The sequence below is a fragment of the Aedes albopictus genome, chromosome 1 (genome assembly GCF_035046485.1).
Source record: "Aedes albopictus strain Foshan chromosome 1, AalbF5, whole genome shotgun sequence".
NCBI classification, from domain to species: domain Eukaryota; kingdom Metazoa; phylum Arthropoda; class Insecta; order Diptera; family Culicidae; genus Aedes; species Aedes albopictus.
The window spans coordinates 163,609,500-163,624,850 of record NC_085136.1 but is presented as its reverse complement, the minus strand read 5'-3'; the positions used below and the strand labels follow the sequence as shown (position 1 = coordinate 163,624,850).

General features: G+C 42.6%; 1 protein-coding gene and 1 long non-coding RNA gene across 10 annotated transcripts in view; one reads left to right on the top strand and one right to left on the bottom strand.

Annotated features, from left to right (window-relative positions):
- The window catches only part of LOC109431502 (nuclear factor of activated T-cells 5), a 138,489-nt gene that overhangs the window by 115,962 nt on the left and 7,176 nt on the right, over positions 1 to 15,351 (bottom strand). For 4 of the 9 annotated variants that reach the window (XR_009996249.1, XM_062845720.1, XM_062845727.1 and 1 more), the window contains exon 1: positions 9,445 to 10,560. The exons of 1 other annotated variant lie outside the window; for it this stretch is intronic. The gene's annotated coding sequence lies outside the window, so the exon portion shown is untranslated. Of the gene's footprint in view, positions 1 to 9,444; positions 10,562 to 15,351 lie in introns of those variants that run through there. 4 more of the 9 variants (XM_062845721.1, XM_062845722.1, XM_062845723.1 and 1 more) reach the window with 4 other exon arrangements.
- On the top strand, positions 14,485 to 15,250 carry LOC134285966 (uncharacterized). The gene is made up of 2 exons (XR_009996828.1): positions 14,485 to 14,815; positions 14,880 to 15,250. It is a non-coding gene; the product is annotated as an uncharacterized LOC134285966 (long non-coding RNA).

Below are 15,351 nucleotides of genomic sequence, written 5' to 3'. Positions count from 1 at the left end.
TTCAACATTGCTTTAGAGGGTGTAATTGGGAGAGCGGGGATAAACACGAGTGGAACGATTTTCACGAAGTCCGTTCAGCTGCTTGGTTTCGCTGATGATATTGATATTATAGCTCGTAAATTTGAGACGATGGCGGAAACGTACATCCGACTAAAGAGTAAAGCCAAGCGAATCGTATTAGTCATTAATGTGTCGAAGACAAAGTACATGATGGCAAAGGGCTCCAGGGAGGATTCACCGCACCCGCCATCCCGAATTTATATCGACGGTGAAGAAATCGAGGCGGTTGAAGAATTCGTGTACTTGGGCTCACTAGTGACCGCCGACAACGACACCAGCAGCGAAATTCAGAGGCGCATTGGGGCAGGAAATCGTGCTTACTTTGGACTCCGCAGAACTCTACGATCGAATAAAGTTCGCCGTAACACGAAATTAACTATCTACAAAACGCTGATTAAACCGGTCGTTCTTTATGGGCACGAAACATGGACCCCACGTGCAGAGGACCGGCGCGTTGGAGTTTTCGAACGGAAGGTGTTGCGTACCATCTATGGCGGAGTGCAGATGGAAGACGGGACTTGGAGAAGGCGAATGAACCACGAGCTGCATTAGCTGCTGAGAGAACCAACCATCGTCCATACCGCGAAAATCGGGAGGCTACGGTGGGCGGGTCACGTCATCAGGATGTCGGATAGCAACCCGACTAAAATGGTTCTCGAGAGTCATCCGACCGGTACAAGAAGGCGTGGAGCGCAGCGAGCTAGGTGGGTCGCGTAAGGATCTGCGGACCCTACGCAGAGTGCGGAACTGGAGACAAACAGCCATGGACCGAGTGGAATGGAGACGGCTACTATGTACAGCAGAGGCCACCCCGGCTTTAGCCTGATCGGTAAGGTAAGTAAGACTATCACGCCGAGGACCTAGTTCTTCCTTCTGAAGGGAAGTAGAGCTGTGAGTCCCGAGATGAACTAACCCCGGGCTAGGACTCTAGTTATTAGGGATAAAAAAAAGTTTGTTTATAATTAAAACAGTTTTCGACTAGTGGCTATTTGCTGCTGATTCGTACGCAGAAGGTCCTGGGCTCAATCCCTGGCCCGTCCTTTTTTGCTGTTTTTTTTTTGCTGCTTTTGCCCAAATTGGGATTCGATCCCTCGATCCTCGGCTTGACGATGGTGCTGAACCGCGCTACAGGCTATAGATGATCAGATAAAGCGCGTTGGATTTTTTTTTATCTATTTAAGGCGTGAGTATTACGCCTGCAGTTACTTCGTTATGTTATGAGCTCGGCAGGTGCTGATAATAAAATCGATCTTAGGAAACCAATCATGGAATTAATTTGCCAAAGCATGATTGACTGGACGTGCGAATGGTGATGGCTTTTACAGCCATGGCACGTAAATTAGAAAATGAAAATGTGTTGTGGTTCTAGCATCACTCATCTCTCTTAGCAGTTTCATGGTAATAAAGTAGCAGTTATGATGGCTGTTGACCAAAACATACCGTGCATTTGAAATGCTACGGAAATGCTGTCAAATTTTAAGTAGCATTAGAATTGGTAATAGAGGGCAGTTTAGCAGTTTAACTGCTTTGATACGGCAGTAAGCAGGCCGAGTGCAGATATAAAACAAAAATACGGCTTATATAAATGCTTATTGGGGGTGGCAGCTCAGGTAAAATATTATCTCCTAGGCGCCCATTAAAAACACCACCCCCGTCGAAGACTGGCGCTTGAGCCTAGCTATTTGTCACTGTAGTTGGAGGAAATGCCAATGCAGAACCCGTAGCTGCCGGGAAGGTAAGCCCGGCTCCCTGGGTTGGTGGGTTGGTGTCAGGCCCTGCGAGCCAGCCGTAAAAAAGACTAGCACCGGAAAATCAATAAGAGAAGAATGCGAACCGATACCAATGGCGACGAAAAGGGACTTGCGATTGGAAGCACGGTACGTGGAACTGCAGATCTCTCAACTTCATCGGGAGCACCCGCATACTCGCCGATATACTGAAGGACCGCGGATTCGGAATCGTAACGCTGCAGGAGGTGTGCTGGACAGGATCCATAGTGCGAACGTTTAGAGGTAATCATACTATCTACCAGAGTTGCGGCAACACACGTGAGCTGGGAACAGCTTTTATAGTGATAGGCGACATGCAGAGGCGCGTGATCGGTTGGTGGCCGATCGACGAAAGAATGTGCAGGTTGAGGATCAAGGGCCGATTCTTCAACATCAGCATGATAAACGTGCACAGCCCTCACTCCGGAAGCACCGATGATGACAAAGACGCATTTTACGCGCAGCTCGAACGCGAGTACGACCGCTGCCTAAACCACGACGTCAAGATCATCATAGGTGATTTGAACGCTCAGGTAGGCCAGGAGGAGGAATTCAGACCGAGGATTGGAAAGTTCAGCGCCGACCAGCTGACGAACGAAAATGGCCTACGCCTCATAGATTTCGCCGCCTCCAAGAACATGGCCATTCGTAGCACCTTTTTTCAGCACAGCCTCGCGTATCGTTACACCTGGAGATCACCACAACAAACGGAATCGCAAATCGACCATGTTCTGATTGATAGACGGCACTTCTCCGACACTATCGACGTCCCGGTACGATCTAGAGCGACTGAAGCAACCGGATGTCGCCACCGCATAAGGACTGTATCGTTAATTATGAGTACACCTTTGAGGCTCTGTATTAAAAAGACTATGTCTTATTTTGAGAACTGCTATGTGTCTATGTGTTGCTAATGTTGTAAACAAACGATAACCTTCATTAAAAGTTTTTTTTTTTTTTTTTTTTTTTTTTTTTTTTTTTTTTTTTTTTTTTTTTATTACCGACACTTTACACTAACAGTGCATTCGTGTCAAAAAAAAAATTAAATACAAATTATTCATTACAGTTCATTTTTTGATCGATTACAATACTATGCTATTAGTTTATCCTGCCGCTTTGACCGTTTACTGAACTTCAGTAGCCATCCGTCGACGTCATCTCGCGCTGGGTCCGGGCCTGAGTCTGAATCTGTATCAGTGTCCGCAGTGTTCATTGCTTCGCGTTCGTCACCGTTGTCGTCGTCGTTGGTCTCGCACAGCGCATCACACTCATTTGGTGGAACTGTAGAGGCTTTTTTTCGTGGTGGAGAACGTACTTCGGTTGAACTCAACTGGCAAGCGTTTCGTTTTGGCTTACTGGAGGCGCATTGTTCCTTTTCGATTGTGAGATCCATCTTCGTCGGGTTGTCAGCTACAGCGTTCGTAGGTTGCCGTTTTCGTTGGTCTGATTGTAAGTCGCATGGTTGGGTCATCGTTTCGATGTCTTGTTTTTGTTTTGCTGCAGCTTCCGAGCATTTTAGATTTGGATGTGCCTTCCTTTCACACTGCCTGCAGGTCGGTATTTGTGATCGGTATGACACAGTAGTAAGTTGGTTCTGAATTTTTATGAACGACGGTATGTGCGTGTTGAGTTCAATTCGCACCACCCGAACACCGTTTGGGATTCCCACGAAGAATTTTTTCCACAATTCACGTGCGACTGAAACAACTTTCCCGTATTCCTTCATGTGTTCGGCGACAACTGCATTAGGAATCCCTGGCGGCAGATCGTGGATGCGAACGTTTACAGCCGTGTCTTCCATGTATATGGGGATGTTGAACTTTTTGTTCCCCGCGGACATGGAATGCTTGAGGTGATGTGAAGCAACCAAATGTTCGGCTGCTTCTAAACTGCGCATTTCAATGAACGCACAGTTTCGAATTGTATGCAGTTGAAGATTTTTGATGTCAGTCATCTCAATCTTAAGCTCATTGCACAGGAATTTTTCAATAGTTCCTGCATTCGGCCGCACTGGAAGCACACTGAAGTCTATAACTATTGTATTTTTTCGTATAGTAGCCATTGCAAATAATAGCGATACCGAAAGATTGCTCTACAGCAACAAGCTGACCGAACCAGTCGAGTGCTAGCTGACAACTGATTAAAAGTTAAAGTTTTTCCTCAAGCAGAACAATGCGAGGGGTTTCGGAAGAGAAGCGAAAATCGATTGTGACCAGATACTGCAATGAAAAATTATTATCGCTAAGAAAATTAGCAAAAGTTGAAGGTGTTAGGGTTTTTGTTGTCCAAAATGCTATCAAACGATTCGGTATGCATAACAGACTGAAAGACTCACCCGGACGCGGCAAAAAACAGGTGCGTCCAAGTCAAATTTTGACAGCAAAATTTGCTAAATCGTTCAAGGAAAATAGGAGGTATCCATCAGAGATTCCGCAAAAAAGTGTGGAACGACTGTTGGTATGGTTCAGCGCGCCAAGGAGCGTAATTCCCTGAAGACCTACCCAAAACAGAAATGTCCAAAACGGAGTCAAATTCTGACGGATTATGTGAAAACTCGGTCTTGGAAACTGTACGACGATGTTTTGAGCAAACATTACATGTGCATAACCATGGATGATGAAACGTATGTCCAATTGGACTGCAAGACACTTTCAGGGGCACAGTTTTTTACTGTGAAGCGTGGCACGGATGTTCCGAATTAGGAGAAATCGATTTTTTGCGAAAAAATTGGGAAAATGTGTTGGTTTGGCAAGCAATTTGACAATGTGGTATGAAATCGTCACCTTTCTTCACAGTCCCTAGTATGAACGTCGAAATATACCGGAAGGAATGTCTTCAGAAACTTATCCTGCCACTCATCTGAAAGCACAAAGGTCCTACATTATTTTGGCAGGATTTGGCATCCTGCCACTATGCGCGTGACACCTTAGACTGGTATGAAGAAAACAATGTTCAATTTGTGGAAAAGGCAATGTATCCTCTAAATTGCCCGCAAATAAGGTCCGTTGACAAATAGTTAACTTTTATGAAAGGAAAGCTACGGAAATAGGATTGAGGAGCAGAGGACGTCACCAAATTCAAGAAAAAACTGGGTCTACCCAAGCAAAACCATCGTCGGAACAGTTGTCCAAAACCTTATGAAAAACACCAAGAAGAAAGTGCGAGAGGTGGCAAGATCCACGAATAATTAAATATACAATGACGTCATGGGCTTTCCTGATAGCCTATAAACAATGTAATTGAATTTAATTTACAAAATAAATAAAACATTTTCAAATACAGCAATTTTTAGGTGTACTCATAATTAACGATACAGCCCTTACGCGCAGAATCTTGAGGCAGCGTTGCCGGACGAGGGTGTGCTTGATGTGGCCCCTCTAGAGGACTGCTGGAGTACAGTCAAAGCAGCCATCAAAAACGCAGCCGAGAGCACTATCTGGTAGGTAGAACGGAGTCGACGAAACGATTGGTTCGACGAGGAGTGCAGAGCAGTTCTGGAGGAGAAGGATGCAGCGCGGGCGGTAATGCTGCAGCATGGAACGCGACAGAATGTGGAAAGATACAGACAGAAGCGGAAGCAGCAGACCCGTCTCTTCCGGGAGAAAAAGCGCCGCCTGGAAGAAGCAGAGTGCGAGGAAATGGAACTGCTCTGCGTTCACAAGAAACACGTAAGTTCTACCAGAATCTCAATGCATCCCGCAAAGGCTACGTGCAGCAAGCCGAAATCTGCAGGGATAAGGACGGGAGCCTCCTGACGGACAAACGTGAGGTGATCAAAAGGTGGAAGCAGCACTTCGACGAGCACGTGAATGGCGAAGAGAATGTAGGCACGGAGGATCAAGGCAGCGGAGGAAATTACTATGTTGGTGCAGTAGAGGACGGGAACGAACCAACTCCCACGCTGAGAGAAGTTAAGGATGCCATCCACCAGCTCAAAAACAACAAAACGGCTGGTAAGGACGGTATCGCAGCAGAACTCATCAAGATGGGTCCGGAAAAGTTGGCCACCTGTCTGCACCAGTTAGTAGTCAAGATCTGGGAAACCGAACAGCTACCGGAGGAGTGGAAGGAAGGGATAATCTGTCCCATCCACAAGAAAGGCGACACGTTAATGTGTGAGAATCAGTGTCGCGAAGCATCAGCGTATAAGTCACAAAAAAGCTGATAAACACCAAACTTGTATCACTCTGTCTTTGCGGTTTCTGATTCGCTTTCTCTACAGTCGCTAACACCAAAAGAGACAGAATCCCATCCACGTCACCCGGTCACCCTCGTTTTGCTACAATCATCCTGACTTGGATATGGCTCATGTGAATGTCATGACTCTCTCCGTCACCTGAAGCAGATGCACGCGCAACGGCATGATAAACCATGCATGTGGATTAGCACAAGCACGGTACTACGTCACAAATCCTATTCGTTTTGCATAGCTCAGTTTCAACGCACACATTGAGCGTACCACGCAGTTCGCCCTGTCCACGACAAACGCTCTCACTTCGCCCGTAATGCATCGTTGCTCAGAGAGATTGATTCTCTCGCAAGCCGGCTGATGCATACTCAGCCAAAGCTATCGCTGCAAAGCTGTGAAGGGTGGAACCCACAACATGTCTGTCATTCCAGGCGTGACATGCTAGCTGGTTTGTATCACCTTGGGAAGGGTGATTCCAGAAATGCCGTGAATACCAGGTTATAACATATTCTGGGTACCTTTAGGATTCACACGGGATTTTATGTAATTTTCCCACGCTGTTCCTTCTAGGATTCTTCTGGCCGTTTCGTAATTCTCGGAGTGTGGATTCAATTCCCGCTCCAGTCAGTGAAAACTTTTCGTCAAACGGAAAATTCTTCACTGGACCACTGGGTGTTTCGTCTGTTGTCCGTTGTCTCATGTTTGTGATTGTTCAGTCTGTGCAACCTCTGGTTGAAGACGGTGTAGTATCTTTAAAAATGGTATTGCTAAATGAATTTATTTTTGAGGGTTTTCCAAAGAATTCTTTCAACAATTCCTTGAGATTCACCCAGATGTTCCTTCTCCAGCAGTTCCTTCTATATTTCTCTGAAATACATCGAAGGATTCCTTTTGGTATCGCTGTTGGAAATACTTTTGGGATTCGGCCAGGTTTTTCCTCTGAGATTTCTGCAGTTTACTCTAGGATTGCAGCATCAGCTTTTCTTTGGGATTTATTCCCAGAACGAAGTCTTTGGGTTCCTCCCAGATCTTCTGCTGGATTTTTTCCAGAATAGCCTCCAGGTTCTCACAAGATTTTTTTACTGTGAATCTTCCAGTAGTTCCTTCTGGAAATTCACAAGGAGTTCCCTCTGAGAATCCTGTAATGGTTCCTTCTGAGAATCTTCCAGGAGTGCCTTCTGGAAATTCTACAGAAGTTCCTTCTGAAAATTCTCCAGAAATTCCTTCCTGGAGTTGATTCTGGAAATCGTTCAGAAGTTTTTTTTTTCAGAAATCTTCCGAAAGTTCCTAGTGGGAATACTTCAAAAGTTATTAATCAAAATCATCCAAGAGTTCTTTCTAGGAATCCTCCGGAAGTTCCTTTCAAGATTCTTGTAGGAGTCTTTCCTGGACTTCCATTTAGGAATTTTTCGGGAGTGATTTCAGTGAATTCTTTGGGAGTTCCTGGAGAAATCCATGGATCCAATCCCTGAATTAATCCACAGAAAACATTCTCGGAGGAATTAAAAAAAGAACTTCTGTAGTAATCACTTAAAGAGCTTCTAAAGAAATTCCTGGAGACATCTCCGCATGAGGAACACCCAGAAGGAATTCCTGAAGAAATCCCTAGGAGTTTTTGGAGAAGCCGGGTACAGGTATTCTTCGATATAACGTACCCTCGATATAACGTACATTTTGCTTCGATTTAACGTACAACATTGATTTTTTCCCCCAGGATTAACCATCAGATAAACTACGAAATCACTCAAATCAATGCTGTGTTGCAGCATTAGCATTGTTACCCAAAATTAACGCAATTTGATGAAAAATTTTGTGTTATGAAAACTCATGTTTTTCATTATTGGTTTTGTGAATTAAATTTTTCCCTGCTTCGATATAACGTACAAAGAGATTTTTTTGTACGTTATATCGAAGTCGAAGAGTATCTGTATTCCAGTTCTACCTTTATCTACAAGATTCTAGCAGTAGTTTCTATAGGATCCGATGCATCCGTTTGCGATCTGGTGTGGTAGCATCAACAAAATCCTCCTTGTGTTTTTTTTTTATCGATATTTCTTCTGAAATTTTTGAAAATTCTCCACGATTCTTTAAAACTTCGTTAGGGATTTGCATTAGAAGTTCCACGGGAAATACTAGCATAAGTTTCGTCTAAACTACCTCCAGAAATTTACTTTTTTTTATTTCTTCAAGAGTTTTTGGGAAGGAAATCTCATGAAATTGTTCTATGCAATCACTTGGAATTTCTCCAGAACTGCTTTTAGTTTTCTCCAAGCGGTTCTATCTTATTATGACTATTTCTTAGTGGTTTCAAACTTGATTCTTTTGGCATTATCCCAGAAGTTTATCCTGAGATTCACAAAGATGTTCCTTCTGCAATTCCTCCAGAAGTTCTTCCAGGCTTTATTTTTCAGTAATTCTTCCATTTTATTTTCTCCAAATCATCCATAAATTCCTGCTGATAATTCTCCAGGAGTTCCTTCTGGTATTTTCATGTAAGTACTTCTTGAGATTGCTCACATTTTTTTTGTGGAATTCCATCAGATTTTTTTTTGATCCCGGCAGGAGTTTCTTCTAAGAACTATCCAATAACGAATGACTCGAATTCATCCACGACTGGATTCTCTCCTGAATCGTCTTTCGTACTAGGTTTCCTACAAGAGTAGTCTCTGGGAATCCTACAGGAATTTTATCAGAGATTTTTTCAGAAGTTTCTTCTCGGAATCCTCCAAGAGTTCCACCTGAAAATCTTCCAGAAGTTCCTTTTGATGACCTTTTTGGAGTTCCTTCTGGCCATTTACCAGATTTTTTTTTTGGGAAGCCTTCAGTAGTTTCTTGTTTGAATTTTTCTGAAGTTCTTTATGATAATCTCTCACCAGTTTTTTCTTAGAACCCTCCAATAATTTCTTCAACAGTTCTTTTGGACATTTGTCCAGCATTTCTTCTTAAAATACTACATATTATCTATTTTTCATATTTGGTTACGTCGGGCGTATTGAAATTTAGATGTTGATTTTAAATTCGAATCATGTTGGATGATCAATTTCATTGGATAAACAACAAACTATCACACAGCAAAACCCGCCTAATTTGATTCTCAAGGTCGTCCAGCGCGTAGACCAGCATATTACTCGCGCTGACCAGCTGCCATCCTTTTTACCCCTGCTGAAAACCGTCTAAAGTGGACTCATCGTTCAAACACTTTGAATCACAGCTCGTACGATTCATCTAGGTAGGTAGGTAGCTATGTACCGCAAGAAGAAAATCGGGTTTCTTGCGCAAAGCTGATTCAAAACACAAAGCTCATCACAATCGGTTCGAGAAAGCATCAGACTCTTTGTCTCAGGCAGGCATGTGTGTTGGCGAACAAAAAAAAATCAATACAACTACTGGGTGGGTAGATTAACAGTAACAGGGCGCAATGTTTACCTTTTTATCGGAGAATCAATGGCTGCATGTCATTCCGTCAGCAAGCGAAGCAGAGGCTGAACTTTTTTCTTACCACGTAAACAATTAATCTAAAAGGGTGTTTCTTCATGAATTTTTCACAATGATCATAGATTCACATAAATTCCACTTCACTTGATTTTATGTTGGCCTTTATTCCTTCTAACGTGGATTTCTGGATGCTGTTGCAATTAAAAGTATTTCCACTTTCACGCACTTACACAATTTTCTCCGTTGGTTTTTTCCATTCAACGTAGTCGATTTGTATCCTTCTTGACTACTTACAAGCACAGTTTCGCTTGTAACTCCTTTTCGTCTTCACTGCACTCAACCTACAATTTAAACAAATACTTTATTGCATTTCCATCAATGATGAATGCTATTTTTCCATGCCAAAAAGGCAGATTCTTCCCCGAACAAACTCCTATCGCCTCCGAATAACGATTTTATCCCCAAGTTAAAACACACCTGCCCCAATTTCAGGCAGTACTTTTCACACAACATGCATCGCTTGTATATTTTTCATCTTCGATTTCTTCACTGATTTCATTCGCTGTGGCCCCGACTGCTGCTTGCACAACTCATTAACTTCAGCCACCAGTTTGCTCCCTTCTCTTTGTGGCCCGCTCGCTTCCTCTGACCAGCTTCCGCCCCTAGCGCCCATCATTCCATTCCATCTGCACTCGCACTCGCTTCGCTGCGATCAGAGTTTTAAATTTACCCCTCACGAAAAAAAAAATCTGCAAATCTAGCACTTTTGATTCGTCTCCAAAAACACGCACCATCCAGCCGTTAAATGCTTCCAAAGCTTGACCTCGGCTTAGTCACACAGCACGCCTACCGCGTCGACATGGAATTTCGATTCCAAAATCCTAAAAATCTGCACTTTTTCTCAAAAATAGGAAATACCACAAACACGCAAAACACAGTGGCCATCAACCGCGACGACGACGACGACGACAACTTTACGCTTTGAACTCATTTTTCGGTATGACAGACAAATTGAATGAAAATCCCATGAAAGACTGCACGCGCGAAAGGGCGCACCGTATATACCCGCGCACGGTTACGCAATGAAGGCTATCTCGTTCTCCCCTCGTGTCAGCAATTCGGCCGGCGGTGAAATGCGCAGGGGATGCATCTTGTGCATGTTCAACTCTGAGGGGTCCACGAATGAGATGATTACCTGGAAAACACGCGAAAATAACATCCACTGCGAACCCAGCTCTACTCTTTAAGGAGTAAAAAATACCCTCTTTCGACAACTATATGAAACTGTCAAAAAAGAGAGTAGTTCAAAATTTTCAATAAAGGGTATTTTTTTGCTCTTTTGCAAGTTTCGAGCGCATTCCCATTAATGGGTGAAAATCGTGTTATAATATTTTTCTCGCGCTCAGCAACAGGAGATAGCAAGATGGACACATTTAAAATGTAAGTTTTGCATTGAAATATTATTTTATCAGCTTTTCAAACGGTTTATTATTAATTAATTATATACTCCTTTTGCAGGGATCCCGCCAGATAGTGGATTGAATATCCAAAAGACTGGAGAAGACGAGAAACCTATACTTTCGAGCATCTCGTCAAATTACTATCCAGGTTGGTGAGAAGTATTCCTCCGCCCATTGCATTCCACCATGAAGGATTTCATCACCTCATGTTGCAGCGTCATGGCATCGGGCGGAACTTTAGAGTAAAATCACTGAATGATTGATTTTTATGTTGATTAATAAAAATTTATTTTTTACATAATTGTATGTTCTCGTTGTTTCTTGTTTTTTTTAATTCTTCAAAATCTAAATTCAAGAGAAGTTTCTATAAAAATGAAAACAGAGTGAAATTTACCCTTTCTCCTATGCGTTTCGGTTTGGAAAAAAGGGTAAAATTTATCCGCTGGTTTGACGTACGAGGCCTGTACTCTTTAAAGAGTACAGGCCTTTTACTCTTTTTATGAGTTCACCTAGTTACTCTCAAAGAGAGTACATTTCTACCCTTTAAAGAGTAGTTTGGTTTCTCAGTGTATAAGCCATTTCTAGATTGAGTTTAAATAAGGACGAAAGTAACATGAGAGAGTTCTCTTCATCACGCTAACGCCGCTCAGCACTAAAGTGCATAATTTCCAGACTACACCCTTGCACATTCACAAAATCAGTTCCTGTGTCCGCAAAATCGTTAAATTTGCAAAAATTTTTGTACAGCAATCAAGCTAGGTTTACTACACTAAGATTCTGATTTTCCAGCTCAGTAAATTTTTCACTGAATTCAGTATTTTTTCCACCTTTTAACTGAGTTCTCAACAGCAGATTTAACTCGGTACACTCGGTAATCGTATTTACCGTTCACCAGTAACGATATTTACCGTACATCTGTAATTTTTGACAGTTCATTTGCAGAGCTCGTTAACTTATTTACAGAGTATTCAGCAAAAGGGATAACCGAGCGTACCGAGTTAAATCTGCTGTTGAGAACTCGGTAAAAAGATGGGAAAAATACTGAGCTGATCTTAGTGTGTAGTGACCTTGGAAAACAAAAAAAAAATTATCGACATTTCGCATCTAGACGAGTGTACGAGCTGTTTTTGAGAATGTGTAACTGTAACACATTTTTGTGTGGTCTGGAAATTATCGAGGTTGCATCTTGCTTTGCTTTATCCACTTATCCGCGAGCGGTAATGGCGGCGGCGGGCATATTCAACCGGTTCGGATTTTGACGTTTCCTGGGGGCAAGTCAAAACAGTTTCATTCTCCTCCTCACCCCTTCACCCACCGTTTGGTGGCGCCAACCGATTGGCGATCCCCAAGAAACGTCAAAATTTGAATCGGTTATTTGTGCCCGCCGCCGCCATTACCGCTCGCGGATAAGTGGATAGATTACCATGCGAATGTTCAATCGTCTAAAATATTTGTTCACACGTCAAACACCAAAGAAAGTAGCAACATAGACTAATTTCAGCAAGTAAACAAACCGATTATTCAATGCACAACCCAAAAAGTGTAACCGACGCTCAAAATTTCTAGCAGCGAAACGAACCAATGTATGCTGAAACTGGTGGGAACCAAGGGGCTAGTCGCTTGGAACATTGTGCCAAAGAGGTGCCAAGCACACCGTCTTATACGCTGTGTGGCACACCGAGGCACTCTGAGGCACAATTTTGACACTTGAGTTAGGGTGAAAAAACTAGGCAATCATTTGCATTTGACCTGCAAAATGAAAACAAACAGTTGGTTGTCTTGGTAGTTGCCAAGCAAAATCTGAATCATGTGTGACAAAAAATTTCTGCAGGGTGCAAAAAAAGCAATATAATACTTTTTATTATTTGGGGCTTCAAAGCCTGCTTCTGTTATGAAATGTGATGGTTTTTTATAGGAATCCTGATTTTTTAGGAGCTAGTCCCTTTAAAAGGGCGTAACTGAAAATTTTGTTTCACGATTTTTTTAATTTGTCCAGAGGTGTAGGAATGATAAAGAAAGGAAATTGCATTTCAGGTTTTGATTACAGAAGCATGTATCTGTTATTATATATGATGGTTTTCTATAGAAATTCTGATTTTTAGGGATTAGGCAGGGTAGGTAGGCCTACTGCTCATCTTTTGCGAGTGTGTAAGTGTGACTGGCAACGCGACCAGAAGCCTGGTCGAATCCTGCTTGGAAATCGGTTTATTTTGACGATGGGGATGGCCCGAGAAATCGCATTGTGTTGTTTGGGAAGGCCCGCTCGATGCATTGTAGGTAGGCGTAGTTTGTTCGAGTTTGACGTGCCTGCACCCTTTCTGGGATTAGGCCCTAAAGGGCGTAACTCTAAATTTTGTCTAACGATTTAAAAAAAATTGTCTAGAGGTGTAGGAATGATAAAGAAAGAGCACAGACAAACAGACGTAACACTCTGATAATTTCCATCGTACACCGATTTAACGGTCTTTTTCAAAATTTGATAGTTGGCCAAATGCCCAACCGTGGCGCTCGCATAGTTTTTGTTCGAGTTTGACGTTTGCTCACTACCGCCACCTAGTTGGTGGTCGGCCAAACATAGTCCTTTTAACATTGGGCGTATATGTTTCCGTGACTATGATTTGAATTGAACAATGTTCGAAGTGTTACGTCTGTTTGTCTGTGGAAAGAGAATGGCGTTTCAGGTTTTGATGGTATATTTTTTTTTTGATAATAACGGTAAATAAAGCACCGTGGGTGTTGAAATCAGGCACGTCGTATTGGAGATAAGCACCGTCGCTGGAAGGTGGCAGCAGTTCTTCCTCTCTGGAGCCACCATATGTTGACGACGGGGCACTTACACTCCGTGTGGTGTTTCTGTCAGCTGCCGCGACGATCACTTGGCGATGACGACGACGACGATGATGGTAATCACACCACATCAGATGCACGGTACCGTTGCGAAGGGAGACGGTATTTGATTCCGCGTGTGCCGATCAACAGGCAAGAGAAACGCACTGAATAAACTGTCGACGACCGAAACTACTTACTGATACTCGGAGGATTGAGTGGTAGATAATTAAAATCGATTGGTCCAAATCGAATATGGGAGCAATCAACTAGCCTTCCTAGATCCGGTCAAATTCTTTCGCATTCGAAGACGTGACTTAGTCGGATGAGGAAAAGTTGATCGCAATGCATTTATATTTTTTCTAGACTCATGCCAAAGTTACTCGCATTCGGAACCGTGGCGTACCAGAGTGAGAAAATAAATGCTTGCCCACACTTGAATCGGTGTCAAACTGGCCTTTTCAGACTCTTGCCAAAGTTTGATCGATTCAGTATGATTTAGACTCCTCGATTCTAAATACTAAGTAACTCTTTTCAAAGACTTAAATTTTCCAATCAAGCTCCAGCCAACTCCTTTCGCATTCGAAGGCTTGGGTAATAGGAGGGATTAGAAAAGATTAAGCTTCTCAAAGTGCTTGGTAAGAAGGATTTCGAGTAGCAAGTGAATGAGCGTTCTGTAGCTTGTGACGTACAAGGCAAAACTGCTACCGTCTTTATTGTTCGATCGCCTTTTATACTCTCGTCCCACTGATAAAATTTCAATGATTTTTATTATGTTCCTAAACACATATCTTGTAAGAATTACCACACCTATCAAATTCAAATCGTTATGATATAATGCATATAGCGATCGCTAATCTAAATTATGTGTGAGGACCACATAGTAAAAATCCATGCAGCCTCACACATACTTTAAATATGGTGGATGAACTGTGATGAACATCAACAATATTTTCGCGAGCGCGCGCAGCTGCTTCGGCAACATCAACCATTTTGTTATTGATTGCTGATCAAACCGGTATCCAAGTGGGAAAACCATTTTAAAACAAATAATATCGTTGGCTAGACAATTACTGGTAAGTGCAAGTTTACTCTTAGTGCGTGGGAAGCCTCATAATCTTCCAATATACCTGCTTATAGGAGCCAAACATCCGTAAATGATGCCATCCACGACCGTCCGAGATTGACCAGTGACGACGACGCCGTACCACCAAAGATGCCGAAACGGATTCATTTCCGGCTTTTTCCTCGCTCCCCGCACAACTCCAATGCGCATATATTCCGGATGCTACTTCAAACATACGGAAAGCTGAATAGACGCTGCCCAAGGACATTACCGGAAGTGCGGCCCCTGAGAAAACTGGCTATCGAAAACAAAATCGAAAAGGACTACCTCCGTGGATTCGCTCGTGACAATTGCTGCTGATAGACAAATGTGAACCAAGAATGACGCCAGATCGTGTGCAAGACTTCATAATTTATATAATAAACTAAAATGAGAATAAATTTTATATTTTCTTCTTTTTTTATTAAAAAAAGCGAAAATTGTGGGAAATAGCATATTGAATCCACTCTTATTTGCCATTCAATTTTCCAAATAAAATAAATAAGT